Here is a 20,306-nt window from a genome sequence, read left to right on the forward strand (position 1 = left end):
ATACTTCAATGAACAAAGACTCAATTGTGACAGCTCTGCACAGCTGTGCTTGTGGTGTAGTGGTTATCACATCCACCTAACACGCGGAAGGCCCCAGGTTCGATCCCTGGCAGGCACAAGAGCACTTCTTTTTTTACAGTTTCAATATACGTCATTGAACAAAGACTCAATCGTGAGAGCTCGGCACAGCTGTGCTTGTGGTGTAGTGGTTATCACATCCGCTTCAGACGCGGAAGGCCCCAGGTTCAATCCCTGGCAGGCACAAGAGCATTTCTTTTTTTACAGTTTCAATATACGTCATTGAACAAAGACTCAATCGTGAGAGCTCTGCACAGCTGTGCTTGTGGTGTAGTGGTTATCACGTCCGCTTCACACGCGGAAGGCCCCAGGTTCAATCCCTGGCAGGCACAAGAGCATTTCTTTTTTTTAATTTCAATATACGTCATTGAACAAAGACTCAATCGTGAGAGCTCTGCACAGCTGTGCTTGTGGTGTAGTGGTTATCACATCCGCCTAACACGCGGAAGGCCCCAGGTTAGATCCCTAGCAGGCACAAGAGCGTTTCTTTTTTTAGTTTCAATATACGTCATTGAACAAAGACTCATTCATGAGAGCTCTGCACAGCTGTGCTTGTGGTGTAGTGGTTATCACATCCGCCTTACACGCGGAAGGCCCCAGGTTCGATCCCTGGCATGTATAAGAGCACTTCTTTTTTACAGTTTCAATATACGTCATTGAACAAAGGCTCATTCGTGAGACCTCTGCACAGCTGTGCTTGTGGTGTAGCGGTTGTCACATCTGCCTAACACGCGGAAGGCCCCAGGTTCGATCCCTTGCATGTAAAGAGCACTTCTTTTTTACAGTTTCAATATACGTCATTGAACAAAAGCTCATTCGTGAGACCTATGCACAGCTGTGCTTGTGGTGTAGTGGTTATCACATCCGCCTAACACGCGGAAGGCCCCAGGTTCGATCCCTGGCAGGCACAAGAGCACTTCTTTTTTTACAGTTTCAATATACTTCATTGAACAAAGTCTCATTCGTGAGAGCTCTGCACGGCTGTGCTTGTGGTGTAGCGTTTATCTCATCCGCTTCACACCCGGAAGGCCCAGGGTTCAATCCCTGGCAGACACAAGAGAATTTCTTTTTTTACACTTTCAATATACGTCATTGAATAAAGGTTCATTCGTGAGAGCTCAGCACAGCTGTGCTTGTGGTGTAGCGGTTATCACATCCGCCTAACACGCGGAAGGCCCCAGGTTCGATCCCTGGCAGGCACAAGAGCACTTCTTTTTTTACAGTTTCAATATACGTCATTGAACAAAGACTCAATCGTGAGAGCTCTGCACAGCTGTGCTTGTGGTGTAGTGGTTATCACATCCGCTTCACACGCGGAAGGCCCCAGGTTCAATCCCTGGCAGGCACAAGAGCATTTCTTTTTTTTAATTTTAATATACGTCATTGAACAAAGACTCAATCGTGAGAGCTCTGCACAGCTGTGCTTGTGGTGTAGTGGTTATCACGTCCGCCTAACACGCGGAAGTCCCCAGGTTCGATCCCTGGCAGGCACAAGAGCGTTTCTTTTTTTAGTTCCAATATACGTCATTGAACAAAGACTCATTCATGAGAGCTCAGCACAGCTGTGCTTGTGGTGTAGTGGTTATCACATCCGCCTTACACGCGGAAGACCCCAGGTTCGATCCCTGGCAGGCACAAGAGCACTTCTTTTTTTACAGTTTCAATATACGTCATTGAAAAAAGACTCAATCGTGAGAGCTCTGCACAGCTGTGCTTGTGGTGTAGTGGTTATCACATCCGCTTCACACGCGGAAGGCCCCAGGTTCAATCCCTGGCAGGCACAAGAGCATTTCTTTTTTTTAATTTCAATATACGTCATTGAACAAAGACTCAATCGTGAGAGCTCTGCACAGCTGTGCTTGTGGTGTAGTGGTTATCACATCCGCTTCACACGCGGAAGGCCCTAGGTTCGATCCCTGGCAGGCACAGGAGCATTTATTTTTTTTAATTTCAATATACGTCATTGAACAAAGACTCATTCGTCAGAGCGCTGCACAGCTGTGCTTGTTGTGTAGTGGTTATCACATCCGCCTAACACGCGGAAGGCCCCAGGTTCGATCCGTGGCAGGCACAAAAGCACTTCTTTTTTTGCAGTTTCAATATACGTCATTGAACAAAGACTAATTCATGAGAGCTCTGCACAGCTGTGCTTGTGGTGTAGTGGTTATCACATCCGCCTTACACGCGGAAGACCCCAGGTTCGATCCTTGGCAGGCACAAGAGCATTTCTTTTTTTACAGTTTCAATATACTTCATTGAACAAAGACCCATTCGTGAGAGCTCTGCACAGCTGTGCTTGTGGTGTAGTGTTTATCACATCTGCTTCACACCCGGAAGGCCCAGGGTTCAATCCCTGGCAGGCACAAGAACATTTATTTTTTTACAGTTTCAATATATGTCATTGAACAAAGACTCATTCGTCAGAGCGCTGCACAGCTGTGCTTGTGGTGTAGTGGTTATCACATCCGCTTAACATAACACGCGGAAGGCCCCAGGTTCGATCCGTGGCAGGCACAAGAGTACTTCTTTTTTACAGTTTATATATACTTCAATGAACAAAGACTCAATTGTGACAGCTCTGCACAGCTGTGCTTGTGGTGTAGTGGTTATCACATCCACCTAACACGCGGAAGGCCCCAGGTTCGATCCCTGGCAGGCACAAGAGCACTTCTTTTTTTACAGTTTCAATATACGTCATTGAATAAAGGTTCATTCGTGAGAGCTCTGCACAGCTGTGCTTGTGGTGTAGCGGTTATCACATCCGCCTAACACGCGGAAGGCCCCAGGTTCGATCCCTGGCAGGCACAAGAGCACTTCTTTTTTTACAGTTTCAATATACGTCACTGAACAAAGACTCAATCGTGAGAGCTCTGCACAGCTGTGCTTGTGGTGTAGTGGTTATCACATCCGCTTCACACGCGGAAGGCCCCAGGTTCAATCCCTGGCAGGCACAAGAGCGTTTCTTTTTTTTAGTTTCAATATACGTCATTGAACAAAGACTCAATCGTGAGAGCTCTGCACAGCTGTGCTTGTGGTGTAGTGGTTATCACATCCGCCTTACACGCGGAAGGCCCCAGGTTCGATCCCTGGCATGTATAAGAGCACTTCTTTTTTACAGTTTCAATATACGTCATTGAACAAAGGCTCATTCGTGAGACCTCTGCACAGCTGTGCTTGTGGTGTAGCGGTTGTCACATCTGCCTAACACGCGGAAGGCCCCAGGTGCGATACCTGGCAGGCACAAGAGCACTTCTTTTTTTACAGTTTCAATATACGTCATTGAACAAAGACTCAATCGTGAGAGCTCTGTACAGCTGTGCTTGTGGTGTAGTGGTTATCACATCCGCCTTAACGCGGAAGGCCCCAGGTTCGATCCCTTGCATGCACAAGAGCACTTCTTTTTTACAGTTTCAATATACGTCATTGAACAAAGGCTCATTCGTGAGACCTATGCACAGCTGTACTTGTGGTGTAGTGGTTATCACATCCGCCTTACACGCGGAAGACCCCAGGTTCGATCCCTGGCAGGCACAAGAGCATTTCCTTTTTTACAGTTTCAATATACTTCATTGAACAAAGACCCATTCGTGAGAGCTCTGCACAGCTGTGCTTGTGGTGTAGTGTTTATCACATCCGCTTCACACCCGGAAGGCCCAGGGTTCAATCCCTGGCAGGCACAAGAACATTTCTTTTTTTACAGTTTCAATATATGTCATTGAACAAAGACTCATTCGTCAGAGCGCTGCACAGCTGTGCTTGTGGTGTAGTGGTTATCACATCCGCTTAACATAACACGCGGAAGGCCCCAGGTTCGATCCGTGGCAGGCACAAGAGTACTTCTTTTTTACAGTTTATATATACTTCAATGAACAAAGACTCAATTGTGACAGCTCTGCACAGCTGTGCTTGTGGTGTAGTGGTTATCACATCCACCTAACACGCGGAAGGCCCCAGGTTCGATCCCTGGCAGGCACAAGAGCACTTCTTTTTTTACAGTTTCAATATACGTCATTGAATAAAGGTTCATTCGTGAGAGCTCTGCACAGCTGTGCTTGTGGTGTAGCGGTTATCACATCCGCCTAACACGCGGAAGGCCCCAGGTTCGATCCCTGGCAGGCACAAGAGCACTTCTTTTTTTACAGTTTCAATATACGTCACTGAACAAAGACTCAATCGTGAGAGCTCTGCACAGCTGTGCTTGTGGTGTAGTGGTTATCACATCCGCTTCACACGCGGAAGGCCCCAGGTTCAATCCCTGGCAGGCACAAGAGCATTTCTTTTTTTTTAATTTTAATATACGTCATTGAACAAAGACTCAATCGTGAGAGCTCTGCACAGCTGTGCTTGTGGTGTAGTGGTTATCACGTCCGCCTAACACGCGGAAGGCCCCAGGTTCGATCCCTGGCAGGCACAAGAGCGTTTCTTTTTTTAGTTCCAATATACGTCATTGAACAAAGACTCATTCATGAGAGCTCAGCACAGCTGTGCTTGTGGTGTAGTGGTTATCACATCGGCTTCACACGCGGAAGGCCCCAGGTTCGATCCCTGGCAGGCAATGGAGCATTTATTTTTTTTAATTTCAATATACGTCATTGAACAAATACTCATTCGTCAGAGCGCTGCACAGCTGTGCTTGTTGTGTAGTGGTTATCACATCCGCCTAACACGCGGAAGGCCCCAGGTTCGATCCGTGGCAGGCACAAAAGCACTTCCTTTTTTGCAGTTTCAATATACGTCATTGAACAAAGACTAATTCATGAGAGCTCTGCACAGCTGTGCTTGTGGTGTAGTGGTTATCACATCCGCCTTACACGCGGAAGACCCCAGGTTCGATCCCTGGCAGGCACAAGAGCATTTCTTTTTTTACATTTTCAATATACTTCATTGAACAAAACCCATTCGTGAGAGCTCTGCACAGCTGTGCTTGTGGTGTAGTGTTTATCACATGCGCTTCACACCCGGAAGGCCCAGGGTTCAATCCCTGGCAGGCACAAGAACATTTCTTTTTTTACAGTTTCAATATATGTCATTGAACAAAGACTCATTCGTCAGAGCGCTGCACACCTGTGCTTGTGGTGCAGTGGTTATCACATCCGCTTAACATAACACGCGGAAGGCCCCAGGTTCGATCCGTGGCAGGCACAAGAGTACTTCTTTTTTACAGTTTATATATACTTCAATGAACAAAGACTCAATTGTGACAGCTCTGCACAGCTGTGCTTGTGGTGTAGTGGTTATCACATCCACCTAACACGCGGAAGGCCCCAGGTTCGATCCCTGGCAGGCACAAGAGCACTTCTTTTTTTACAGTTTCAATATACGTCATTGAACAAAGACTCAATCGTGAGAGCTCGGCACAGCTGTGCTTGTGGTGTAATGGTTATCACATCCGCTTCAGACGCGGAAGGCCCCAGGTTCAATCCCTGGCAGGCACAAGAGCATTTCTTTTTTTACAGTTTCAATATACGTCATTGAACAAAGACTCAATCGTGAGAGCTCTGCACAGCTGTGCTTGTGGTGTAGTGGTTATCACATCCGCTTCACACGCGGAAGGCCCCAGGTTCAATCCCTGGCAGGCACAAGAGCATTTCTTTTTTTTAATTTCAATATACGTCATTGAACAAAGACTCAATCGTGGGAGCTCTGCACAGCTGTGCTTGTGGTGTAGTGGTTATCACATCCGCCTAACACGCGGAAGGCCCCAGGTTAGATCCCTAGCAGGCACAAGAGCGTTTCTTTTTTTAGTTTCAATATACGTCATTGAACAAAGACTCATTCATGAGAGCTCTGCACAGCTGTGCTTGTGGTGTAGTGGTTATCACATCCGCCTTACACGCGGAAGGCCCCAGGTTCGATCCCTGGCATGTATAAGAGCACTTCTTTTTTACAGTTTCAATATACGTCATTGAACAAAGGCTCATTCGTGAGACCTCTGCACAGCTGTGCTTGTGGTGTAGCGGTTGTCACATCTGCCTAACACGCGGAAGGCCCCAGGTTCGATCCCTTGCATGTAAAGAGCACTTCTTTTTTACAGTTTCAATATACGTCATTGAACAAAAGCTCATTCGTGAGACCTATGCACAGCTGTGCTTGTGGTGTAGTGGTTATCACATCCGCCTAACACGCGGAAGGCCCCAGGTTCGATCCCTGGCAGGCACAAGAGCACTTCTTTTTTTACAGTTTCAATATACTTCATTGAACAAAGTCTCATTCGTGAGAGCTCTGCACGGCTGTGCTTGTGGTGTAGCGTTTATCTCATCCGCTTCACACCCGGAAGGCCCAGGGTTCAATCCCTGGCAGACACAAGAGAATTTCTTTTTTTACACTTTAAATATACGTCATTGAATAAAGGTTCATTCGTGAGAGCTCTGCACAGCTGTGCTTGTGGTGTAGCGGTTATCACATCCGCCTAACACGCGGAAGGCCCCAGGTTCGATCCCTGGCAGGCACAAGAGCACTTCTTTTTTTACAGTTTCAATATACGTCATTGAACAAAGACTCAATCGTGAGAGCTCTGCACAGCTGTGCTTGTGGTGTAGTGGTTATCACATCCGCTTCACACGCGGAAGGCCCCAGGTTCAATCCCTGGCAGGCACAAGAGCATTTCTTTTTTTTAATTTTAATATACGTCATTGAACAAAGACTCAATCGTGAGAGCTCTGCACAGCTGTGCTTGTGGTGTAGTGGTTATCACGTCCGCCTAACACGCGGAAGTCCCCAGGTTCGATCCCTGGCAGGCACAAGAGCGTTTCTTTTTTTAGTTCCAATATACGTCATTGAACAAAGACTCATTCATGAGAGCTCAGCACAGCTGTGCTTGTGGTGTAGTGGTTATCACATCCGCCTTACACGCGGAAGACCCCAGGTTCGATCCCTGGCAGGCACAAGAGCACTTCTTTTTTTACAGTTTCAATATACGTCATTGAACAAAGACTCAATCGTGAGAGCTCTGCACAGCTGTGCTTGTGGTGTAGTGGTTATCACATCCGCTTCACACGCGGAAGGCCCCAGGTTCAATCCCTGGCAGGCACAAGAGCATTTCTTTTTTTTAATTTCAATATACGTCATTGAACAAAGACTCAATCGTGAGAGCTCTGCACAGCTGTGCTTGTGGTGTAGTGGTTATCACATCCACCTAACACGTGGAAGGCCCCAGGTTCGATCCCTGGCAGGCACAAGAGCGTTTCTTTTTTTAGTTCCAATATACGTCATTGAACAAAGACTCAATCGTGAGAGCTCTGCTCAGCTGTGCTTGTGGTGTAGTGGTTATCACATCCGCTTAACATAACACGCGGAAGGCCCCAGGTTCGATCCGTGGCAGGCACAAGAGTACTTCTTTTTTACAGTTTATATATACTTCAATGAACAAAGACTCAATTGTGACAGCTCTGCACAGCTGTGCTTGTGGTGTAGTGGTTATCACATCCACCTAACACGCGGAAGGCCCCAGGTTCGATCCCTGGCAGGCACAAGAGCACTTCTTTTTTTACAGTTTCAATATACGTCATTGAATAAAGGTTCATTCGTGAGAGCTCTGCACAGCTGTGCTTGTGGTGTAGCGGTTATCACATCCGCCTAACACGCGGAAGGCCCCAGGTTCGATCCCTGGCAGGCACAAGAGCACTTCTTTTTTTACAGTTTCAATATACGTCACTGAACAAAGACTCAATCGTGAGAGCTCTGCACAGCTGTGCTTGTGGTGTAGTGGTTATCACATCCGCTTCACACGCGGAAGGCCCCAGGTTCAATCCCTGGCAGGCACAAGAGCGTTTCTTTTTTTTAGTTTCAATATACGTCATTGAACAAAGACTCAATCGTGAGAGCTCTGCACAGCTGTGCTTGTGGTGTAGTGGTTATCACATCCGCCTTACACGCGGAAGGCCCCAGGTTCGATCCCTGGCATGTATAAGAGCACTTCTTTTTTACAGTTTCAATATACGTCATTGAACAAAGGCTCATTCGTGAGACCTCTGCACAGCTGTGCTTGTGGTGTAGCGGTTGTCACATCTGCCTAACACGCGGAAGGCCCCAGGTGCGATACCTGGCAGGCACAAGAGCACTTCTTTTTTTACAGTTTCAATATACGTCATTGAACAAAGACTCAATCGTGAGAGCTCTGTACAGCTGTGCTTGTGGTGTAGTGGTTATCACATCCGCCTTAACGCGGAAGGCCCCAGGTTCGATCCCTTGCATGCACAAGAGCACTTCTTTTTTACAGTTTCAATATACGTCATTGAACAAAGGCTCATTCGTGAGACCTATGCACAGCTGTACTTGTGGTGTAGTGGTTATCACATCCGCCTTACACGCGGAAGACCCCAGGTTCGATCCCTGGCAGGCACAAGAGCATTTCCTTTTTTACAGTTTCAATATACTTCATTGAACAAAGACCCATTCGTGAGAGCTCTGCACAGCTGTGCTTGTGGTGTAGTGTTTATCACATCCGCTTCACACCCGGAAGGCCCAGGGTTCAATCCCTGGCAGGCACAAGAACATTTCTTTTTTTACAGTTTCAATATATGTCATTGAACAAAGACTCATTCGTCAGAGCGCTGCACAGCTGTGCTTGTGGTGTAGTGGTTATCACATCCGCTTAACATAACACGCGGAAGGCCCCAGGTTCGATCCGTGGCAGGCACAAGAGTACTTCTTTTTTACAGTTTATATATACTTCAATGAACAAAGACTCAATTGTGACAGCTCTGCACAGCTGTGCTTGTGGTGTAGTGGTTATCACATCCACCTAACACGCGGAAGGCCCCAGGTTCGATCCCTGGCAGGCACAAGAGCACTTCTTTTTTTACAGTTTCAATATACGTCATTGAATAAAGGTTCATTCGTGAGAGCTCTGCACAGCTGTGCTTGTGGTGTAGCGGTTATCACATCCGCCTAACACGCGGAAGGCCCCAGGTTCGATCCCTGGCAGGCACAAGAGCACTTCTTTTTTTACAGTTTCAATATACGTCACTGAACAAAGACTCAATCGTGAGAGCTCTGCACAGCTGTGCTTGTGGTGTAGTGGTTATCACATCCGCTTCACACGCGGAAGGCCCCAGGTTCAATCCCTGGCAGGCACAAGAGCATTTCTTTTTTTTTAATTTTAATATACGTCATTGAACAAAGACTCAATCGTGAGAGCTCTGCACAGCTGTGCTTGTGGTGTAGTGGTTATCACGTCCGCCTAACACGCGGAAGGCCCCAGGTTCGATCCCTGGCAGGCACAAGAGCGTTTCTTTTTTTAGTTCCAATATACGTCATTGAACAAAGACTCATTCATGAGAGCTCAGCACAGCTGTGCTTGTGGTGTAGTGGTTATCACATCGGCTTCACACGCGGAAGGCCCCAGGTTCGATCCCTGGCAGGCAATGGAGCATTTATTTTTTTTAATTTCAATATACGTCATTGAACAAATACTCATTCGTCAGAGCGCTGCACAGCTGTGCTTGTTGTGTAGTGGTTATCACATCCGCCTAACACGCGGAAGGCCCCAGGTTCGATCCGTGGCAGGCACAAAAGCACTTCCTTTTTTGCAGTTTCAATATACGTCATTGAACAAAGACTAATTCATGAGAGCTCTGCACAGCTGTGCTTGTGGTGTAGTGGTTATCACATCCGCCTTACACGCGGAAGACCCCAGGTTCGATCCCTGGCAGGCACAAGAGCATTTCTTTTTTTACATTTTCAATATACTTCATTGAACAAAACCCATTCGTGAGAGCTCTGCACAGCTGTGCTTGTGGTGTAGTGTTTATCACATGCGCTTCACACCCGGAAGGCCCAGGGTTCAATCCCTGGCAGGCACAAGAACATTTCTTTTTTTACAGTTTCAATATATGTCATTGAACAAAGACTCATTCGTCAGAGCGCTGCACACCTGTGCTTGTGGTGCAGTGGTTATCACATCCGCTTAACATAACACGCGGAAGGCCCCAGGTTCGATCCGTGGCAGGCACAAGAGTACTTCTTTTTTACAGTTTATATATACTTCAATGAACAAAGACTCAATTGTGACAGCTCTGCACAGCTGTGCTTGTGGTGTAGTGGTTATCACATCCACCTAACACGCGGAAGGCCCCAGGTTCGATCCCTGGCAGGCACAAGAGCACTTCTTTTTTTACAGTTTCAATATACGTCATTGAACAAAGACTCAATCGTGAGAGCTCGGCACAGCTGTGCTTGTGGTGTAATGGTTATCACATCCGCTTCAGACGCGGAAGGCCCCAGGTTCAATCCCTGGCAGGCACAAGAGCATTTCTTTTTTTACAGTTTCAATATACGTCATTGAACAAAGACTCAATCGTGAGAGCTCTGCACAGCTGTGCTTGTGGTGTAGTGGTTATCACATCCGCTTCACACGCGGAAGGCCCCAGGTTCAATCCCTGGCAGGCACAAGAGCATTTCTTTTTTTTAATTTCAATATACGTCATTGAACAAAGACTCAATCGTGGGAGCTCTGCACAGCTGTGCTTGTGGTGTAGTGGTTATCACATCCGCCTAACACGCGGAAGGCCCCAGGTTAGATCCCTAGCAGGCACAAGAGCGTTTCTTTTTTTAGTTTCAATATACGTCATTGAACAAAGACTCATTCATGAGAGCTCTGCACAGCTGTGCTTGTGGTGTAGTGGTTATCACATCCGCCTTACACGCGGAAGGCCCCAGGTTCGATCCCTGGCATGTATAAGAGCACTTCTTTTTTACAGTTTCAATATACGTCATTGAACAAAGGCTCATTCGTGAGACCTCTGCACAGCTGTGCTTGTGGTGTAGCGGTTGTCACATCTGCCTAACACGCGGAAGGCCCCAGGTTCGATCCCTTGCATGTAAAGAGCACTTCTTTTTTACAGTTTCAATATACGTCATTGAACAAAAGCTCATTCGTGAGACCTATGCACAGCTGTGCTTGTGGTGTAGTGGTTATCACATCCGCCTAACACGCGGAAGGCCCCAGGTTCGATCCCTGGCAGGCACAAGAGCACTTCTTTTTTTACAGTTTCAATATACTTCATTGAACAAAGTCTCATTCGTGAGAGCTCTGCACGGCTGTGCTTGTGGTGTAGCGTTTATCTCATCCGCTTCACACCCGGAAGGCCCAGGGTTCAATCCCTGGCAGACACAAGAGAATTTCTTTTTTTACACTTTAAATATACGTCATTGAATAAAGGTTCATTCGTGAGAGCTCTGCACAGCTGTGCTTGTGGTGTAGCGGTTATCACATCCGCCTAACACGCGGAAGGCCCCAGGTTCGATCCCTGGCAGGCACAAGAGCACTTCTTTTTTTACAGTTTCAATATACGTCATTGAACAAAGACTCAATCGTGAGAGCTCTGCACAGCTGTGCTTGTGGTGTAGTGGTTATCACATCCGCTTCACACGCGGAAGGCCCCAGGTTCAATCCCTGGCAGGCACAAGAGCATTTCTTTTTTTTAATTTTAATATACGTCATTGAACAAAGACTCAATCGTGAGAGCTCTGCACAGCTGTGCTTGTGGTGTAGTGGTTATCACGTCCGCCTAACACGCGGAAGTCCCCAGGTTCGATCCCTGGCAGGCACAAGAGCGTTTCTTTTTTTAGTTCCAATATACGTCATTGAACAAAGACTCATTCATGAGAGCTCAGCACAGCTGTGCTTGTGGTGTAGTGGTTATCACATCCGCCTTACACGCGGAAGACCCCAGGTTCGATCCCTGGCAGGCACAAGAGCACTTCTTTTTTTACAGTTTCAATATACGTCATTGAACAAAGACTCAATCGTGAGAGCTCTGCACAGCTGTGCTTGTGGTGTAGTGGTTATCACATCCGCTTCACACGCGGAAGGCCCCAGGTTCAATCCCTGGCAGGCACAAGAGCATTTCTTTTTTTTAATTTCAATATACGTCATTGAACAAAGACTCAATCGTGAGAGCTCTGCACAGCTGTGCTTGTGGTGTAGTGGTTATCACATCCACCTAACACGTGGAAGGCCCCAGGTTCGATCCCTGGCAGGCACAAGAGCGTTTCTTTTTTTAGTTCCAATATACGTCATTGAACAAAGACTCAATCGTGAGAGCTCTGCTCAGCTGTGCTTGTGGTGTAGTGGTTATCACATCCGCTTCACACGCGGAAGGCCCTAGGTTCGATCCCTGGCAGGCACAGGAGCATTTATTTTTTTTAATTTCAATATACGTCATTGAACAAAGACTCATTCGTCAGAGCGCTGCACAGCTGTGCTTGTTGTGTAGTGGTTATCACATCCGCCTAACACGCGGAAGGCCCCAGGTTCGATCCGTGGCAGGCACAAAAGCACTTCTTTTTTTGCAGTTTCAATATACGTCATTGAACAAAGACTAATTCATGAGAGCTCTGCACAGCTGTGCTTGTGGTGTAGTGGTTATCACATCCGCCTTACACGCGGAAGACCCCAGGTTCGATCCTTGGCAGGCACAAGAGCATTTCTTTTTTTACAGTTTCAATATACTTCATTGAACAAAGACCCATTCGTGAGAGCTCTGCACAGCTGTGCTTGTGGTGTAGTGTTTATCACATCTGCTTCACACCCGGAAGGCCCAGGGTTCAATCCCTGGCAGGCACAAGAACATTTCTTTTTTTACAGTTTCAATATATGTCATTGAACAAAGACTCATTCGTCAGAGCGCTGCACAGCTGTGCTTGTGGTGTAGTGGTTATCACATCCGCTTAACATAACACGCGGAAGGCCCCAGGTTCGATCCGTGGCAGGCACAAGAGTACTTCTTTTTTACAGTTTATATATACTTCAATGAACAAAGACTCAATTGTGACAGCTCTGCACAGCTGTGCTTGTGGTGTAGTGGTTATCACATCCACCTAACACGCGGAAGGCCCCAGGTTCGATCCCTGGCAGGCACAAGAGCACTTCTTTTTTTACAGTTTCAATATACGTCATTGAATAAAGGTTCATTCGTGAGAGCTCTGCACAGCTGTGCTTGTGGTGTAGCGGTTATCACATCCGCCTAACACGCGGAAGGCCCCAGGTTCGATCCCTGGCAGGCACAAGAGCACTTCTTTTTTTACAGTTTCAATATACGTCACTGAACAAAGACTCAATCGTGAGAGCTCTGCACAGCTGTGCTTGTGGTGTAGTGGTTATCACATCCGCTTCACACGCGGAAGGCCCCAGGTTCAATCCCTGGCAGGCACAAGAGCGTTTCTTTTTTTTAGTTTCAATATACGTCATTGAACAAAGACTCAATCGTGAGAGCTCTGCACAGCTGTGCTTGTGGTGTAGTGGTTATCACATCCGCCTTACACGCGGAAGGCCCCAGGTTCGATCCCTGGCATGTATAAGAGCACTTCTTTTTTACAGTTTCAATATACGTCATTGAACAAAGGCTCATTCGTGAGACCTCTGCACAGCTGTGCTTGTGGTGTAGCGGTTGTCACATCTGCCTAACACGCGGAAGGCCCCAGGTGCGATACCTGGCAGGCACAAGAGCACTTCTTTTTTTACAGTTTCAATATACGTCATTGAACAAAGACTCAATCGTGAGAGCTCTGCACAGCTGTGCTTGTGGTGTAGTGGTTATCACATCCGCCTTAACGCGGAAGGCCCCAGGTTCGATCCCTTGCATGCACAAGAGCACTTCTTTTTTACAGTTTCAATATACGTCATTGAACAAAGGCTCATTCGTGAGACCTATGCACAGCTGTACTTGTGGTGTAGTGGTTATCACATCCGCCTTACACGCGGAAGACCCCAGGTTCGATCCCTGGCAGGCACAAGAGCATTTCCTTTTTTACAGTTTCAATATACTTCATTGAACAAAGACCCATTCGTGAGAGCTCTGCACAGCTGTGCTTGTGGTGTAGTGGTTATCACATCCGCCTTACACGCGGCAGGCCCCAGGTTCGATCCCTGGCATGTATAAGAGCACTTCTTTTTTACAGTTTCAATATACGTCATTAAACAAAGGCTCATTCGTGAGACCTCTGCACAGCCTTGCTTGTGGTGTAGCGGTTGTCACATCTGCCTAACACGCGGAAGGCCCCAGGTTCGATCCCTGGCAGGCACAAGAGCACTTCTTTTTTTACAGTTTCAATATACGTCATTGAACATAGACTCAATCGTGAGAGCTCTGCACAGCTGTGCTTGTGGTGTAGTGGTTATCACATCCGCCTTAACGCGGAAGGCCCCAGGTTCGATCCCTTGCATGTACAAGAGTACTTCTTTTTTACAGTTTCAATATACGTCATTGAACAAAGGCTCATTCGTGAGACCTATGCACAGCTGTGCTTGTGGTGTAGTGGTTATCACATCCGCCTTACACGCGGAAGACCCCAGGTTCGATCCCTGGCAGGCACAAGAGCATTTCTTTTTTTACAGTTTCAATATACTTCATTGAACAAAGACCCATTCGTGAGAGCTCTGCACAGCTGTGCTTGTGGTGTAGTGTTTATCACATCCGCTTCACACCCGGAAGGCCCAGGGTTCAATCCCTGGCAGGCACAAGAACATTTCTTTTTTTACAGTTTCAATATATGTCATTGAACAAAGACTCATTCGTCAGAGCGCTGCACAGCTGTGCTTGTGGTGCAGTGGTTATCACATCCGCTTAACATAACACGCGGAAGGCCCCAGGTTCGATCCGTGGCAGGCACAAGAGTACTTCTTTTTTACAGTTTATATATACTTCAATGAACAAAGACTCAATTGTGACAGCTCTGCACAGCTGTGCTTGTGGTGTAGTGGTTATCACATCCACCTAACACGCGGAAGGCCCCAGGTTCGATCCCTGGCAGGCACAAGAGCACTTCTTTTTTTACAGTTTCAATATACGTCATTGAACAAAGACTCAATCGTGAGAGCTCGGCACAGCTGTGCTTGTGGTGTAGTGGTTATCACATCTGCCTAACATGCGGAAGGCCCCAGGTTCGATCCCTGGCAGGCACAAGAGCACTTCTTTTTTAATTTCAATATACGTCATTGGACAAAGGCTCATTCGTGAGAGCTCTGCACAGCTGTGCTTGTGGTGCAGTGGTTATCACATCCACCTAATACGCGAAAGGCCCAGGTTCGATCTCTGGCAGGCACAAGAGCACTGCCTTTTTACAGTTTCAATATACGTCATTGAACAAACGTTCATTCGTGAGAGCTCTGCACAGCTGTGCTTGTGGTGTAGCGGTTATCACATCCGCCTAACACGCGGAAGGCCCCAGGTTCGATCCCTGGCAGGCACAAGAGCACTTCTTTTTTTACAGTTTCAATATACGTCAGTGAACAAAGACTCAATCGTGAGAGCTCCGCACAGCTGTGCTTGTGGTGTAGTGGTTATCACATCCGCTTAACATAACACGCGGAAGGCCCCAGGTTCGATCCGTGGCAGGCACAAGAGTACTTCTTTTTTACATTTTCAATATACTTCAATGAACAAAGACTCAATTGTGAGAGCTCTGCACAGCTGTGCTTGTGGTGTAGTGGTTATCACATCCACCTAACACGCGAAAGGCCCCACGTTCGATCTCTGGCAGGCACAAGAGCACTGCCTTTTTACAGTTTCAATATACGTCATTGAACAAAGGTTCATTCGTGAGAGCTCTGCACAGCTGTGCTTGTGGTGTAGTGGTTATCACATCCGCCTTACACGCGGAAGACCCCAGGTTCGATCCCTGGCAGACACAAGAGCATTTCTTTTTTACAGTTTCAATATACTTCATTGAACAAAGACCCATTCGTGAGAGCTCTGCACAGCTGTGCTTGTGGTGTAGTGTTTATCACATCCGCTTCACACCCGGAAGGCCCAGGGTTCAATCCCTGGCAGGCACAAGAACATTTCTTTTTTTTACAGTTTCAATATATGTCATTGAACAAAGACTCATTCGTCAGAGCGCTGCACAGCTGTGCTTGTGGTGTAGTGGTTATCCCATCCGCTTAACATAACACGCGGAAGGCCCCAGGTTCGATCCGTGGCAGGTACAAGAGTACTTCTTTTTTACAGTTTATATATACTTCAATGAACAAAGACTCAATTGTGACAGCTCTGCACAGCTGTGCTTGTGGTGTAGTGGTTATCACATCCACCTAACTCGCGGAAGACCCAAGGTTCGATCCCTGGCAGGCACAAGAGCACTTCTTTTTTTACAGTTTCAATATACGTCATTGAACAAAGACTCAATCGTGAGAGCTCTGCACAGCTGTGCTTGTGGTGTAGTGGTTATCACATCCGCTTCACACGCGGAAGGCCCCAGGTTCAATCCCTGGCAGGCACAAGAGCATTTCTTTTATTTAATTTCAATATACGTCATTGAACAAAGACTCAATCGTGAGAGCTCTGCACAGCTGTGCTTGTGGTGTAGTGGTTATCACATCCGCCTAACACGCGGAAGGCCCCAGGTTCGATCCCTAGCAGGCACAAGAGCGTTTCTTTTTTTAGTTTCAATATACGTCATTGAACAAAGACTCATTCATGAGAGCTCTGCACAGCTGTGCTTGTGGTGTAGTGGTTATCACATCCGCCTTACACGCGGAAGGCCCCAGGTTCAATCCCTGGCATGTATAAGAGCACTTCTTTTTTTACAGTTTCAATATACGTCATTGAACAAAGGCTCATTCGTGAGACCTCTGCACAGCTGTGCTTGTGGTGTAGCGGTTGTCACATCTGCCTAACACGCGGAAGGCCCCAGGTTCGATCCCTGGCAGGCACAAGAGCACTTCTTTTTTTCAGTTTCAATATACGTCATTGAACAAAGGCTCATTCGTGAGATCTACGCACAGCTGTGCTTGTGGTGTAGTGGTTATCACATCCGCCTAACACGCGGATGGGCTCAGGTTCGATCCCTGGCAGGCACAAGAGCACTTCTTTTTTTACAGTTTCAATATACTTTATTGAACAAACTCTCATTCGTGAGAGCTCAGCATGGCTGTGCTTGTGGTGTAGTGTTTATCTCATCCGCTTCACACCCGGAAGGCCCAGGGTTCAATCCCTGGCAGACACAAGAGAATTTCTTTTTTTACACTTTCAATATATGTCATTGAACAAAGACTCATTTGTCAGAGCGCTGCACAGCTGTGCTTGTGGTGTAGCGGTTATCACATCCGCCTAACACGCGGAAGGCCCCAGGTTCGATCCCTGGCAGGCACAAGAGGACTTCTTTTTTTACAGTTTCAATATACGTCATTGAACAAAGACTCAATCGTGAGAGCTCTGCACAGCTGTGCTTGTGGTGTAGTGGTTATCACATCCGCTTCACACGCGGAAGGCCCCAGGTTCGATCCCTGGCAGGCACAAGAGCATTTCTTTTTTTACAGTTTCAATATACTTCATTGAACAAAGACCCATTCGTGAGAGCTCTGCACAGCTGTGGTTGTGGTGTAGTGTTTATCACATCCGCTTCACACCCGGAAGGCCCAGGATTCAATCCCTGGCAGGCACAAGAACATTTCTTTTTTAACAGTTTCAATACACGTCATTGAACAAAGACTCATTCGTCAGAGCGCTGCACAGCTGTGCTTGTGGTGTAGTGGTTATCACATCCGCTTAACATAACACGCGGAAGGCCCCAGGTTCGATCCTTGGCAGGCACAAGAGTACTTCTTTTTTACAGTTTCAATATACTTCAATGAACAAAGACTCAACTGTGAGAGCTCTGCACAGCTGTGCTTGTGGTGTAGTGTTTATCACATCCACCTAACACGCGGAAGGCCCCAGGTTCGATTCCTGGCAGGCACAAGAGCATTTCTTTTTTTAGTTTCAATATACGTCATTGAACAAAGACTCATTCATGAGAGCTCTGCACAGCTGTGCTTGTGGTGTAGTGGTTATCACATCCGCTTCACACGCGGATGGCGCCAGGTTCGATCCCTTGCAGGCACAAGGACATTCCTTTTTTTAATTTCAATATACGTCATTGGACAAAGGCTCATTCGTGAGAGCTCTGCACAGCTGTGCTTGTGGTGTAGTGGTTATCACATCCACCTAATACGCGAAAGGCCCCAGGTTCGATCTCTGGCAGGCACAAGAGCACTGCCTTTTTACAGTTTCAATATACGGTATTGAACAAAGGTTCATTCGTGAGAGCTCTGCACAGCTGTGCTTGTGGTGTAGCGGTTATCACATCCGCCTAACACGCGGAAGGCCCCAGGTTCGATCTCTGGCAGGCACAAGAGCACTTCTTTTTTTACAGTTTCAATATACGTCATTGAACAAAGACTCAATCGTGAGAGCTCCGCACAGCTGTGCTTGTGGTGTAGTGGTTATCACATCCGCTTAACATAACACGCGGAAGGCCCCAGGTTCGATCCGTGGCAGGCACAAGAGTACTTATTTTTTACATTTTCAATATACTTCAATGAACAAAGACTCAATTGTGAGAGCTCTGCACAGCTGTGCTTGTGGTGTAGTGGTTATCACATCCACCTAACACGCGGAAGGCCCCAGGTTCGATTCCTGGCAGGCACAAGAGCATTTCTTTTTTTAGTTTCAATATACGTCATTGAACAAAGACTCATTCATGAGAGCTCTGCACAGCTGTGCTTGTGGTGTAGTGGTTATCACATCCGCTTCACACGCGGATGGCGCCAGGTTCGATCCCTTGCAGGCACAAGGGCATTTCTTTTTTTAATTTCAATATACGTCATTGGACAAAGGCTCATTCGTGAGAGCTCTGCACAGCTGTGCTTGTGGTGTATTGGTTATCACATCCACCTAATACGCGAAAGACCCCAGGTTCGATCTCTGGCAGGCACAAGAGCACTTCCTTTTTACAGTTTCAATATACGTCATTGAACAAAGGTTCATTCGTGAGAGCTCTGCACAGCTGTGCTTGTGGTGTAGCGGTTATCACATCCGCCTAACACGCGGAAGGCCCCAGGTTCGATCCCTGGCAGGCACAAGAGCACTTCTTTTTTTACAGCTTCAATATACGTCATTGAACAAAGACTCAATCGTGAGAGCTCTGCACAGCTGTGCTTGTGGTGTAGTGGTTATCACATCAGCTTCACACGCGGAAGGCCCCAGGTTCAATCCCTGGCAGGCACAAGAGCATTTCTTTTTTTAATTTCAATATACGTCAGTGAACAAAGACTCAATCGTGAGAGCTCCGCACAGCTGTGCTTGTGGTGTAGTGGTTATCACATCCGCTTAACATAACACGCGGAAGGCCCCAGGTTCGATCCGTGGCAGGCACAAGAGTACTTCTTTTTTACATTTTCAATATACTTCAATGAACAAAGACTCAATTGTGAGAGCTCTGCACAGCTGTGCTTGTGGTGTAGTGGTTATCACATCCACCTAACACGCGAAAGGCCCCAGGTTCGATCTCTGGCAGGCACAAGAGCACTGCCTTTTTACAGTTTCAATATACGTCATTGAACAAAGGTTCATTCGTGAGAGCTCTGCACAGCTGTGCTTGTGGTGTAGTGGTTATCACATCCGCCTTACACGCGGAAGACCCCAGGTTCGATCCCTGGCAGACACAAGAGCATTTCTTTTTTTACAGTTTCAATATACTTCATTGAACAAAGACCCATTCGTGAGAGCTCTGCACAGCTGTGCTTGTGGTGTAGTGTTTATCACATCCGCTTCACACCCGGAAGGCCCAGGGTTCAATCCCTGGCAGGCACAAGAACATTTCTTTTTTTTACAGTTTCAATATATGTCATTGAACAAAGACTCATTCGTCAGAGCGCTGCACAGCTGTGCTTGTGGTGTAGTGGTTATCCCATCCGCTTAACATAACACGCGGAAGGCCCCAGGTTCGATCCGTGGCAGGTACAAGAGTACTTCTTTTTTACAGTTTATATATACTTCAATGAACAAAGACTCAATTGTGACCGCTCTGCACAGCTGTGCTTGTGGTGTAGTGGTTATCACATCCACCTAACTCGCGGAAGGCCCCAGGTTCGATCCCTGGCAGGCACAAGAGCACTTCTTTTTTTACAGTTTCAATATACGTCATTGAACAAAGACTCAATCGTGAGAGCTCTGCACAGCTGTGCTTGTGGTGTAGTGGTTATCACATCCGCTTCACACGCGGAAGGCCCCAGGTTCAATCCCTGGCAGGCACAAGAGCATTTCTTTTATTTAATTTCAATATACGTCATTGAACAAAGACTCAATCGTGAGAGCTCTGCACAGCTGTGCTTGTGGTGTAGTGGTTATCACATCCGCCTAACACGCGGAAGGCCCCAGGTTCGATCCCTAGCAGGCACAAGAGCGTTTCTTTTTTTAGTTTCAATATACGTCATTGAACAAAGACTCATTCATGAGAGCTCTGCA

The 20,306-nt window shown here is 47.0% G+C and overlaps 106 non-coding genes across 106 annotated transcripts; all 106 read left to right on the forward strand.

Annotated features, from left to right (window-relative positions):
- The first annotated feature begins 45 nt into the window (after positions 1-45).
- TRNAV-AAC (transfer RNA valine (anticodon AAC)) lies at positions 46-118 on the forward strand. The gene has a single exon. It is a non-coding gene; the product is annotated as a tRNA-Val (tRNA).
- Positions 119-191: 73 nt separating this feature from the next.
- On the forward strand, positions 192-264 carry TRNAL-CAG (transfer RNA leucine (anticodon CAG)). The gene has a single exon. It is a non-coding gene; the product is annotated as a tRNA-Leu (tRNA).
- A 73-nt stretch (positions 265-337) lies between these two features.
- Positions 338-410, forward strand: TRNAV-CAC (transfer RNA valine (anticodon CAC)). The gene has a single exon. It is a non-coding gene; the product is annotated as a tRNA-Val (tRNA).
- A 72-nt stretch (positions 411-482) lies between these two features.
- On the forward strand, positions 483-555 carry TRNAV-AAC (transfer RNA valine (anticodon AAC)). Its single transcript has one exon. It is a non-coding gene; the product is annotated as a tRNA-Val (tRNA).
- Positions 556-626: 71 nt separating this feature from the next.
- On the forward strand, positions 627-699 carry TRNAV-UAC (transfer RNA valine (anticodon UAC)). Its single transcript has one exon. It is a non-coding gene; the product is annotated as a tRNA-Val (tRNA).
- Positions 700-915: 216 nt separating this feature from the next.
- On the forward strand, positions 916-988 carry TRNAV-AAC (transfer RNA valine (anticodon AAC)). The gene has a single exon. It is a non-coding gene; the product is annotated as a tRNA-Val (tRNA).
- Positions 989-1,207: 219 nt separating this feature from the next.
- TRNAV-AAC (transfer RNA valine (anticodon AAC)) lies at positions 1,208-1,280 on the forward strand. Its single transcript has one exon. It is a non-coding gene; the product is annotated as a tRNA-Val (tRNA).
- Positions 1,281-1,353: 73 nt separating this feature from the next.
- On the forward strand, positions 1,354-1,426 carry TRNAV-CAC (transfer RNA valine (anticodon CAC)). Its single transcript has one exon. It is a non-coding gene; the product is annotated as a tRNA-Val (tRNA).
- Positions 1,427-1,498: 72 nt separating this feature from the next.
- TRNAV-AAC (transfer RNA valine (anticodon AAC)) lies at positions 1,499-1,571 on the forward strand. The gene has a single exon. It is a non-coding gene; the product is annotated as a tRNA-Val (tRNA).
- Positions 1,572-1,642: 71 nt separating this feature from the next.
- On the forward strand, positions 1,643-1,715 carry TRNAV-UAC (transfer RNA valine (anticodon UAC)). The gene has a single exon. It is a non-coding gene; the product is annotated as a tRNA-Val (tRNA).
- Positions 1,716-1,788: 73 nt separating this feature from the next.
- On the forward strand, positions 1,789-1,861 carry TRNAV-CAC (transfer RNA valine (anticodon CAC)). Its single transcript has one exon. It is a non-coding gene; the product is annotated as a tRNA-Val (tRNA).
- A 72-nt stretch (positions 1,862-1,933) lies between these two features.
- Positions 1,934-2,006, forward strand: TRNAV-CAC (transfer RNA valine (anticodon CAC)). The gene has a single exon. It is a non-coding gene; the product is annotated as a tRNA-Val (tRNA).
- A 72-nt stretch (positions 2,007-2,078) lies between these two features.
- TRNAV-AAC (transfer RNA valine (anticodon AAC)) lies at positions 2,079-2,151 on the forward strand. Its single transcript has one exon. It is a non-coding gene; the product is annotated as a tRNA-Val (tRNA).
- Positions 2,152-2,224: 73 nt separating this feature from the next.
- TRNAV-UAC (transfer RNA valine (anticodon UAC)) lies at positions 2,225-2,297 on the forward strand. The gene has a single exon. It is a non-coding gene; the product is annotated as a tRNA-Val (tRNA).
- A 219-nt stretch (positions 2,298-2,516) lies between these two features.
- TRNAV-AAC (transfer RNA valine (anticodon AAC)) lies at positions 2,517-2,594 on the forward strand. Its single transcript is given in 2 exon segments — positions 2,517-2,553; positions 2,559-2,594. It is a non-coding gene; the product is annotated as a tRNA-Val (tRNA).
- Positions 2,595-2,666: 72 nt separating this feature from the next.
- Positions 2,667-2,739, forward strand: TRNAV-AAC (transfer RNA valine (anticodon AAC)). Its single transcript has one exon. It is a non-coding gene; the product is annotated as a tRNA-Val (tRNA).
- Positions 2,740-2,812: 73 nt separating this feature from the next.
- Positions 2,813-2,885, forward strand: TRNAV-AAC (transfer RNA valine (anticodon AAC)). The gene has a single exon. It is a non-coding gene; the product is annotated as a tRNA-Val (tRNA).
- A 73-nt stretch (positions 2,886-2,958) lies between these two features.
- On the forward strand, positions 2,959-3,031 carry TRNAV-CAC (transfer RNA valine (anticodon CAC)). Its single transcript has one exon. It is a non-coding gene; the product is annotated as a tRNA-Val (tRNA).
- A 72-nt stretch (positions 3,032-3,103) lies between these two features.
- On the forward strand, positions 3,104-3,176 carry TRNAV-UAC (transfer RNA valine (anticodon UAC)). Its single transcript has one exon. It is a non-coding gene; the product is annotated as a tRNA-Val (tRNA).
- A 362-nt stretch (positions 3,177-3,538) lies between these two features.
- On the forward strand, positions 3,539-3,611 carry TRNAV-UAC (transfer RNA valine (anticodon UAC)). Its single transcript has one exon. It is a non-coding gene; the product is annotated as a tRNA-Val (tRNA).
- Positions 3,612-3,830: 219 nt separating this feature from the next.
- TRNAV-AAC (transfer RNA valine (anticodon AAC)) lies at positions 3,831-3,908 on the forward strand. The gene is given in 2 exon segments: positions 3,831-3,867; positions 3,873-3,908. It is a non-coding gene; the product is annotated as a tRNA-Val (tRNA).
- A 72-nt stretch (positions 3,909-3,980) lies between these two features.
- On the forward strand, positions 3,981-4,053 carry TRNAV-AAC (transfer RNA valine (anticodon AAC)). The gene has a single exon. It is a non-coding gene; the product is annotated as a tRNA-Val (tRNA).
- A 73-nt stretch (positions 4,054-4,126) lies between these two features.
- TRNAV-AAC (transfer RNA valine (anticodon AAC)) lies at positions 4,127-4,199 on the forward strand. The gene has a single exon. It is a non-coding gene; the product is annotated as a tRNA-Val (tRNA).
- A 73-nt stretch (positions 4,200-4,272) lies between these two features.
- TRNAV-CAC (transfer RNA valine (anticodon CAC)) lies at positions 4,273-4,345 on the forward strand. Its single transcript has one exon. It is a non-coding gene; the product is annotated as a tRNA-Val (tRNA).
- A 73-nt stretch (positions 4,346-4,418) lies between these two features.
- TRNAV-AAC (transfer RNA valine (anticodon AAC)) lies at positions 4,419-4,491 on the forward strand. Its single transcript has one exon. It is a non-coding gene; the product is annotated as a tRNA-Val (tRNA).
- A 71-nt stretch (positions 4,492-4,562) lies between these two features.
- TRNAV-CAC (transfer RNA valine (anticodon CAC)) lies at positions 4,563-4,635 on the forward strand. The gene has a single exon. It is a non-coding gene; the product is annotated as a tRNA-Val (tRNA).
- Positions 4,636-4,707: 72 nt separating this feature from the next.
- Positions 4,708-4,780, forward strand: TRNAV-AAC (transfer RNA valine (anticodon AAC)). The gene has a single exon. It is a non-coding gene; the product is annotated as a tRNA-Val (tRNA).
- Positions 4,781-4,853: 73 nt separating this feature from the next.
- Positions 4,854-4,926, forward strand: TRNAV-UAC (transfer RNA valine (anticodon UAC)). The gene has a single exon. It is a non-coding gene; the product is annotated as a tRNA-Val (tRNA).
- A 368-nt stretch (positions 4,927-5,294) lies between these two features.
- TRNAV-AAC (transfer RNA valine (anticodon AAC)) lies at positions 5,295-5,367 on the forward strand. The gene has a single exon. It is a non-coding gene; the product is annotated as a tRNA-Val (tRNA).
- A 73-nt stretch (positions 5,368-5,440) lies between these two features.
- Positions 5,441-5,513, forward strand: TRNAL-CAG (transfer RNA leucine (anticodon CAG)). Its single transcript has one exon. It is a non-coding gene; the product is annotated as a tRNA-Leu (tRNA).
- Positions 5,514-5,586: 73 nt separating this feature from the next.
- Positions 5,587-5,659, forward strand: TRNAV-CAC (transfer RNA valine (anticodon CAC)). The gene has a single exon. It is a non-coding gene; the product is annotated as a tRNA-Val (tRNA).
- A 72-nt stretch (positions 5,660-5,731) lies between these two features.
- TRNAV-AAC (transfer RNA valine (anticodon AAC)) lies at positions 5,732-5,804 on the forward strand. The gene has a single exon. It is a non-coding gene; the product is annotated as a tRNA-Val (tRNA).
- Positions 5,805-5,875: 71 nt separating this feature from the next.
- On the forward strand, positions 5,876-5,948 carry TRNAV-UAC (transfer RNA valine (anticodon UAC)). Its single transcript has one exon. It is a non-coding gene; the product is annotated as a tRNA-Val (tRNA).
- Positions 5,949-6,164: 216 nt separating this feature from the next.
- On the forward strand, positions 6,165-6,237 carry TRNAV-AAC (transfer RNA valine (anticodon AAC)). The gene has a single exon. It is a non-coding gene; the product is annotated as a tRNA-Val (tRNA).
- A 219-nt stretch (positions 6,238-6,456) lies between these two features.
- Positions 6,457-6,529, forward strand: TRNAV-AAC (transfer RNA valine (anticodon AAC)). The gene has a single exon. It is a non-coding gene; the product is annotated as a tRNA-Val (tRNA).
- A 73-nt stretch (positions 6,530-6,602) lies between these two features.
- On the forward strand, positions 6,603-6,675 carry TRNAV-CAC (transfer RNA valine (anticodon CAC)). The gene has a single exon. It is a non-coding gene; the product is annotated as a tRNA-Val (tRNA).
- A 72-nt stretch (positions 6,676-6,747) lies between these two features.
- On the forward strand, positions 6,748-6,820 carry TRNAV-AAC (transfer RNA valine (anticodon AAC)). Its single transcript has one exon. It is a non-coding gene; the product is annotated as a tRNA-Val (tRNA).
- A 71-nt stretch (positions 6,821-6,891) lies between these two features.
- TRNAV-UAC (transfer RNA valine (anticodon UAC)) lies at positions 6,892-6,964 on the forward strand. The gene has a single exon. It is a non-coding gene; the product is annotated as a tRNA-Val (tRNA).
- Positions 6,965-7,037: 73 nt separating this feature from the next.
- On the forward strand, positions 7,038-7,110 carry TRNAV-CAC (transfer RNA valine (anticodon CAC)). Its single transcript has one exon. It is a non-coding gene; the product is annotated as a tRNA-Val (tRNA).
- A 72-nt stretch (positions 7,111-7,182) lies between these two features.
- Positions 7,183-7,255, forward strand: TRNAV-AAC (transfer RNA valine (anticodon AAC)). The gene has a single exon. It is a non-coding gene; the product is annotated as a tRNA-Val (tRNA).
- A 71-nt stretch (positions 7,256-7,326) lies between these two features.
- TRNAV-AAC (transfer RNA valine (anticodon AAC)) lies at positions 7,327-7,404 on the forward strand. Its single transcript is given in 2 exon segments — positions 7,327-7,363; positions 7,369-7,404. It is a non-coding gene; the product is annotated as a tRNA-Val (tRNA).
- Positions 7,405-7,476: 72 nt separating this feature from the next.
- TRNAV-AAC (transfer RNA valine (anticodon AAC)) lies at positions 7,477-7,549 on the forward strand. The gene has a single exon. It is a non-coding gene; the product is annotated as a tRNA-Val (tRNA).
- Positions 7,550-7,622: 73 nt separating this feature from the next.
- Positions 7,623-7,695, forward strand: TRNAV-AAC (transfer RNA valine (anticodon AAC)). Its single transcript has one exon. It is a non-coding gene; the product is annotated as a tRNA-Val (tRNA).
- Positions 7,696-7,768: 73 nt separating this feature from the next.
- TRNAV-CAC (transfer RNA valine (anticodon CAC)) lies at positions 7,769-7,841 on the forward strand. The gene has a single exon. It is a non-coding gene; the product is annotated as a tRNA-Val (tRNA).
- A 72-nt stretch (positions 7,842-7,913) lies between these two features.
- Positions 7,914-7,986, forward strand: TRNAV-UAC (transfer RNA valine (anticodon UAC)). The gene has a single exon. It is a non-coding gene; the product is annotated as a tRNA-Val (tRNA).
- Positions 7,987-8,348: 362 nt separating this feature from the next.
- On the forward strand, positions 8,349-8,421 carry TRNAV-UAC (transfer RNA valine (anticodon UAC)). The gene has a single exon. It is a non-coding gene; the product is annotated as a tRNA-Val (tRNA).
- A 219-nt stretch (positions 8,422-8,640) lies between these two features.
- TRNAV-AAC (transfer RNA valine (anticodon AAC)) lies at positions 8,641-8,718 on the forward strand. Its single transcript is given in 2 exon segments — positions 8,641-8,677; positions 8,683-8,718. It is a non-coding gene; the product is annotated as a tRNA-Val (tRNA).
- A 72-nt stretch (positions 8,719-8,790) lies between these two features.
- Positions 8,791-8,863, forward strand: TRNAV-AAC (transfer RNA valine (anticodon AAC)). The gene has a single exon. It is a non-coding gene; the product is annotated as a tRNA-Val (tRNA).
- A 73-nt stretch (positions 8,864-8,936) lies between these two features.
- TRNAV-AAC (transfer RNA valine (anticodon AAC)) lies at positions 8,937-9,009 on the forward strand. Its single transcript has one exon. It is a non-coding gene; the product is annotated as a tRNA-Val (tRNA).
- Positions 9,010-9,082: 73 nt separating this feature from the next.
- On the forward strand, positions 9,083-9,155 carry TRNAV-CAC (transfer RNA valine (anticodon CAC)). Its single transcript has one exon. It is a non-coding gene; the product is annotated as a tRNA-Val (tRNA).
- A 73-nt stretch (positions 9,156-9,228) lies between these two features.
- On the forward strand, positions 9,229-9,301 carry TRNAV-AAC (transfer RNA valine (anticodon AAC)). Its single transcript has one exon. It is a non-coding gene; the product is annotated as a tRNA-Val (tRNA).
- Positions 9,302-9,372: 71 nt separating this feature from the next.
- TRNAV-CAC (transfer RNA valine (anticodon CAC)) lies at positions 9,373-9,445 on the forward strand. Its single transcript has one exon. It is a non-coding gene; the product is annotated as a tRNA-Val (tRNA).
- A 72-nt stretch (positions 9,446-9,517) lies between these two features.
- Positions 9,518-9,590, forward strand: TRNAV-AAC (transfer RNA valine (anticodon AAC)). Its single transcript has one exon. It is a non-coding gene; the product is annotated as a tRNA-Val (tRNA).
- A 73-nt stretch (positions 9,591-9,663) lies between these two features.
- On the forward strand, positions 9,664-9,736 carry TRNAV-UAC (transfer RNA valine (anticodon UAC)). The gene has a single exon. It is a non-coding gene; the product is annotated as a tRNA-Val (tRNA).
- Positions 9,737-10,104: 368 nt separating this feature from the next.
- TRNAV-AAC (transfer RNA valine (anticodon AAC)) lies at positions 10,105-10,177 on the forward strand. The gene has a single exon. It is a non-coding gene; the product is annotated as a tRNA-Val (tRNA).
- Positions 10,178-10,250: 73 nt separating this feature from the next.
- TRNAL-CAG (transfer RNA leucine (anticodon CAG)) lies at positions 10,251-10,323 on the forward strand. Its single transcript has one exon. It is a non-coding gene; the product is annotated as a tRNA-Leu (tRNA).
- A 73-nt stretch (positions 10,324-10,396) lies between these two features.
- On the forward strand, positions 10,397-10,469 carry TRNAV-CAC (transfer RNA valine (anticodon CAC)). Its single transcript has one exon. It is a non-coding gene; the product is annotated as a tRNA-Val (tRNA).
- Positions 10,470-10,541: 72 nt separating this feature from the next.
- TRNAV-AAC (transfer RNA valine (anticodon AAC)) lies at positions 10,542-10,614 on the forward strand. Its single transcript has one exon. It is a non-coding gene; the product is annotated as a tRNA-Val (tRNA).
- Positions 10,615-10,685: 71 nt separating this feature from the next.
- Positions 10,686-10,758, forward strand: TRNAV-UAC (transfer RNA valine (anticodon UAC)). The gene has a single exon. It is a non-coding gene; the product is annotated as a tRNA-Val (tRNA).
- Positions 10,759-10,974: 216 nt separating this feature from the next.
- TRNAV-AAC (transfer RNA valine (anticodon AAC)) lies at positions 10,975-11,047 on the forward strand. The gene has a single exon. It is a non-coding gene; the product is annotated as a tRNA-Val (tRNA).
- Positions 11,048-11,266: 219 nt separating this feature from the next.
- On the forward strand, positions 11,267-11,339 carry TRNAV-AAC (transfer RNA valine (anticodon AAC)). The gene has a single exon. It is a non-coding gene; the product is annotated as a tRNA-Val (tRNA).
- Positions 11,340-11,412: 73 nt separating this feature from the next.
- Positions 11,413-11,485, forward strand: TRNAV-CAC (transfer RNA valine (anticodon CAC)). Its single transcript has one exon. It is a non-coding gene; the product is annotated as a tRNA-Val (tRNA).
- Positions 11,486-11,557: 72 nt separating this feature from the next.
- Positions 11,558-11,630, forward strand: TRNAV-AAC (transfer RNA valine (anticodon AAC)). Its single transcript has one exon. It is a non-coding gene; the product is annotated as a tRNA-Val (tRNA).
- A 71-nt stretch (positions 11,631-11,701) lies between these two features.
- On the forward strand, positions 11,702-11,774 carry TRNAV-UAC (transfer RNA valine (anticodon UAC)). Its single transcript has one exon. It is a non-coding gene; the product is annotated as a tRNA-Val (tRNA).
- A 73-nt stretch (positions 11,775-11,847) lies between these two features.
- TRNAV-CAC (transfer RNA valine (anticodon CAC)) lies at positions 11,848-11,920 on the forward strand. The gene has a single exon. It is a non-coding gene; the product is annotated as a tRNA-Val (tRNA).
- Positions 11,921-11,992: 72 nt separating this feature from the next.
- Positions 11,993-12,065, forward strand: TRNAV-AAC (transfer RNA valine (anticodon AAC)). The gene has a single exon. It is a non-coding gene; the product is annotated as a tRNA-Val (tRNA).
- A 71-nt stretch (positions 12,066-12,136) lies between these two features.
- On the forward strand, positions 12,137-12,209 carry TRNAV-CAC (transfer RNA valine (anticodon CAC)). The gene has a single exon. It is a non-coding gene; the product is annotated as a tRNA-Val (tRNA).
- Positions 12,210-12,281: 72 nt separating this feature from the next.
- Positions 12,282-12,354, forward strand: TRNAV-AAC (transfer RNA valine (anticodon AAC)). Its single transcript has one exon. It is a non-coding gene; the product is annotated as a tRNA-Val (tRNA).
- A 73-nt stretch (positions 12,355-12,427) lies between these two features.
- Positions 12,428-12,500, forward strand: TRNAV-UAC (transfer RNA valine (anticodon UAC)). The gene has a single exon. It is a non-coding gene; the product is annotated as a tRNA-Val (tRNA).
- Positions 12,501-12,719: 219 nt separating this feature from the next.
- Positions 12,720-12,797, forward strand: TRNAV-AAC (transfer RNA valine (anticodon AAC)). Its single transcript is given in 2 exon segments — positions 12,720-12,756; positions 12,762-12,797. It is a non-coding gene; the product is annotated as a tRNA-Val (tRNA).
- Positions 12,798-12,869: 72 nt separating this feature from the next.
- TRNAV-AAC (transfer RNA valine (anticodon AAC)) lies at positions 12,870-12,942 on the forward strand. The gene has a single exon. It is a non-coding gene; the product is annotated as a tRNA-Val (tRNA).
- A 73-nt stretch (positions 12,943-13,015) lies between these two features.
- Positions 13,016-13,088, forward strand: TRNAV-AAC (transfer RNA valine (anticodon AAC)). Its single transcript has one exon. It is a non-coding gene; the product is annotated as a tRNA-Val (tRNA).
- Positions 13,089-13,161: 73 nt separating this feature from the next.
- TRNAV-CAC (transfer RNA valine (anticodon CAC)) lies at positions 13,162-13,234 on the forward strand. The gene has a single exon. It is a non-coding gene; the product is annotated as a tRNA-Val (tRNA).
- Positions 13,235-13,306: 72 nt separating this feature from the next.
- TRNAV-UAC (transfer RNA valine (anticodon UAC)) lies at positions 13,307-13,379 on the forward strand. The gene has a single exon. It is a non-coding gene; the product is annotated as a tRNA-Val (tRNA).
- A 362-nt stretch (positions 13,380-13,741) lies between these two features.
- On the forward strand, positions 13,742-13,814 carry TRNAV-UAC (transfer RNA valine (anticodon UAC)). The gene has a single exon. It is a non-coding gene; the product is annotated as a tRNA-Val (tRNA).
- A 73-nt stretch (positions 13,815-13,887) lies between these two features.
- On the forward strand, positions 13,888-13,960 carry TRNAV-UAC (transfer RNA valine (anticodon UAC)). The gene has a single exon. It is a non-coding gene; the product is annotated as a tRNA-Val (tRNA).
- Positions 13,961-14,322: 362 nt separating this feature from the next.
- TRNAV-UAC (transfer RNA valine (anticodon UAC)) lies at positions 14,323-14,395 on the forward strand. The gene has a single exon. It is a non-coding gene; the product is annotated as a tRNA-Val (tRNA).
- A 369-nt stretch (positions 14,396-14,764) lies between these two features.
- TRNAV-AAC (transfer RNA valine (anticodon AAC)) lies at positions 14,765-14,837 on the forward strand. The gene has a single exon. It is a non-coding gene; the product is annotated as a tRNA-Val (tRNA).
- Positions 14,838-14,910: 73 nt separating this feature from the next.
- On the forward strand, positions 14,911-14,983 carry TRNAV-AAC (transfer RNA valine (anticodon AAC)). Its single transcript has one exon. It is a non-coding gene; the product is annotated as a tRNA-Val (tRNA).
- A 214-nt stretch (positions 14,984-15,197) lies between these two features.
- TRNAV-AAC (transfer RNA valine (anticodon AAC)) lies at positions 15,198-15,270 on the forward strand. Its single transcript has one exon. It is a non-coding gene; the product is annotated as a tRNA-Val (tRNA).
- A 73-nt stretch (positions 15,271-15,343) lies between these two features.
- Positions 15,344-15,421, forward strand: TRNAV-AAC (transfer RNA valine (anticodon AAC)). Its single transcript is given in 2 exon segments — positions 15,344-15,380; positions 15,386-15,421. It is a non-coding gene; the product is annotated as a tRNA-Val (tRNA).
- Positions 15,422-15,638: 217 nt separating this feature from the next.
- TRNAV-UAC (transfer RNA valine (anticodon UAC)) lies at positions 15,639-15,711 on the forward strand. Its single transcript has one exon. It is a non-coding gene; the product is annotated as a tRNA-Val (tRNA).
- A 369-nt stretch (positions 15,712-16,080) lies between these two features.
- TRNAV-AAC (transfer RNA valine (anticodon AAC)) lies at positions 16,081-16,153 on the forward strand. Its single transcript has one exon. It is a non-coding gene; the product is annotated as a tRNA-Val (tRNA).
- A 73-nt stretch (positions 16,154-16,226) lies between these two features.
- Positions 16,227-16,299, forward strand: TRNAV-CAC (transfer RNA valine (anticodon CAC)). Its single transcript has one exon. It is a non-coding gene; the product is annotated as a tRNA-Val (tRNA).
- Positions 16,300-16,371: 72 nt separating this feature from the next.
- Positions 16,372-16,444, forward strand: TRNAV-AAC (transfer RNA valine (anticodon AAC)). The gene has a single exon. It is a non-coding gene; the product is annotated as a tRNA-Val (tRNA).
- A 71-nt stretch (positions 16,445-16,515) lies between these two features.
- Positions 16,516-16,588, forward strand: TRNAV-UAC (transfer RNA valine (anticodon UAC)). The gene has a single exon. It is a non-coding gene; the product is annotated as a tRNA-Val (tRNA).
- A 73-nt stretch (positions 16,589-16,661) lies between these two features.
- On the forward strand, positions 16,662-16,734 carry TRNAV-AAC (transfer RNA valine (anticodon AAC)). Its single transcript has one exon. It is a non-coding gene; the product is annotated as a tRNA-Val (tRNA).
- A 72-nt stretch (positions 16,735-16,806) lies between these two features.
- TRNAV-AAC (transfer RNA valine (anticodon AAC)) lies at positions 16,807-16,879 on the forward strand. Its single transcript has one exon. It is a non-coding gene; the product is annotated as a tRNA-Val (tRNA).
- A 219-nt stretch (positions 16,880-17,098) lies between these two features.
- On the forward strand, positions 17,099-17,171 carry TRNAV-AAC (transfer RNA valine (anticodon AAC)). Its single transcript has one exon. It is a non-coding gene; the product is annotated as a tRNA-Val (tRNA).
- Positions 17,172-17,244: 73 nt separating this feature from the next.
- Positions 17,245-17,317, forward strand: TRNAV-CAC (transfer RNA valine (anticodon CAC)). The gene has a single exon. It is a non-coding gene; the product is annotated as a tRNA-Val (tRNA).
- Positions 17,318-17,536: 219 nt separating this feature from the next.
- Positions 17,537-17,614, forward strand: TRNAV-AAC (transfer RNA valine (anticodon AAC)). The gene is given in 2 exon segments: positions 17,537-17,573; positions 17,579-17,614. It is a non-coding gene; the product is annotated as a tRNA-Val (tRNA).
- A 72-nt stretch (positions 17,615-17,686) lies between these two features.
- On the forward strand, positions 17,687-17,759 carry TRNAV-AAC (transfer RNA valine (anticodon AAC)). The gene has a single exon. It is a non-coding gene; the product is annotated as a tRNA-Val (tRNA).
- Positions 17,760-17,830: 71 nt separating this feature from the next.
- TRNAV-CAC (transfer RNA valine (anticodon CAC)) lies at positions 17,831-17,903 on the forward strand. The gene has a single exon. It is a non-coding gene; the product is annotated as a tRNA-Val (tRNA).
- A 71-nt stretch (positions 17,904-17,974) lies between these two features.
- On the forward strand, positions 17,975-18,047 carry TRNAI-AAU (transfer RNA isoleucine (anticodon AAU)). Its single transcript has one exon. It is a non-coding gene; the product is annotated as a tRNA-Ile (tRNA).
- A 72-nt stretch (positions 18,048-18,119) lies between these two features.
- TRNAV-AAC (transfer RNA valine (anticodon AAC)) lies at positions 18,120-18,192 on the forward strand. The gene has a single exon. It is a non-coding gene; the product is annotated as a tRNA-Val (tRNA).
- A 73-nt stretch (positions 18,193-18,265) lies between these two features.
- On the forward strand, positions 18,266-18,343 carry TRNAV-AAC (transfer RNA valine (anticodon AAC)). The gene is given in 2 exon segments: positions 18,266-18,302; positions 18,308-18,343. It is a non-coding gene; the product is annotated as a tRNA-Val (tRNA).
- Positions 18,344-18,415: 72 nt separating this feature from the next.
- TRNAV-AAC (transfer RNA valine (anticodon AAC)) lies at positions 18,416-18,488 on the forward strand. The gene has a single exon. It is a non-coding gene; the product is annotated as a tRNA-Val (tRNA).
- Positions 18,489-18,559: 71 nt separating this feature from the next.
- Positions 18,560-18,632, forward strand: TRNAV-CAC (transfer RNA valine (anticodon CAC)). The gene has a single exon. It is a non-coding gene; the product is annotated as a tRNA-Val (tRNA).
- A 216-nt stretch (positions 18,633-18,848) lies between these two features.
- On the forward strand, positions 18,849-18,921 carry TRNAV-AAC (transfer RNA valine (anticodon AAC)). Its single transcript has one exon. It is a non-coding gene; the product is annotated as a tRNA-Val (tRNA).
- A 73-nt stretch (positions 18,922-18,994) lies between these two features.
- Positions 18,995-19,067, forward strand: TRNAV-CAC (transfer RNA valine (anticodon CAC)). The gene has a single exon. It is a non-coding gene; the product is annotated as a tRNA-Val (tRNA).
- Positions 19,068-19,138: 71 nt separating this feature from the next.
- TRNAV-AAC (transfer RNA valine (anticodon AAC)) lies at positions 19,139-19,216 on the forward strand. The gene is given in 2 exon segments: positions 19,139-19,175; positions 19,181-19,216. It is a non-coding gene; the product is annotated as a tRNA-Val (tRNA).
- Positions 19,217-19,288: 72 nt separating this feature from the next.
- On the forward strand, positions 19,289-19,361 carry TRNAV-AAC (transfer RNA valine (anticodon AAC)). Its single transcript has one exon. It is a non-coding gene; the product is annotated as a tRNA-Val (tRNA).
- A 72-nt stretch (positions 19,362-19,433) lies between these two features.
- TRNAV-UAC (transfer RNA valine (anticodon UAC)) lies at positions 19,434-19,506 on the forward strand. Its single transcript has one exon. It is a non-coding gene; the product is annotated as a tRNA-Val (tRNA).
- A 370-nt stretch (positions 19,507-19,876) lies between these two features.
- Positions 19,877-19,949, forward strand: TRNAV-AAC (transfer RNA valine (anticodon AAC)). The gene has a single exon. It is a non-coding gene; the product is annotated as a tRNA-Val (tRNA).
- A 73-nt stretch (positions 19,950-20,022) lies between these two features.
- On the forward strand, positions 20,023-20,095 carry TRNAV-CAC (transfer RNA valine (anticodon CAC)). The gene has a single exon. It is a non-coding gene; the product is annotated as a tRNA-Val (tRNA).
- Positions 20,096-20,167: 72 nt separating this feature from the next.
- On the forward strand, positions 20,168-20,240 carry TRNAV-AAC (transfer RNA valine (anticodon AAC)). The gene has a single exon. It is a non-coding gene; the product is annotated as a tRNA-Val (tRNA).
- Positions 20,241-20,306: the final 66 nt, after the last annotated feature.

Source organism: Rhipicephalus microplus, chromosome 2, assembly GCF_043290135.1.
Source record: "Rhipicephalus microplus isolate Deutch F79 chromosome 2, USDA_Rmic, whole genome shotgun sequence".
NCBI lineage: Eukaryota > Metazoa > Arthropoda > Arachnida > Ixodida > Ixodidae > Rhipicephalus > Rhipicephalus microplus.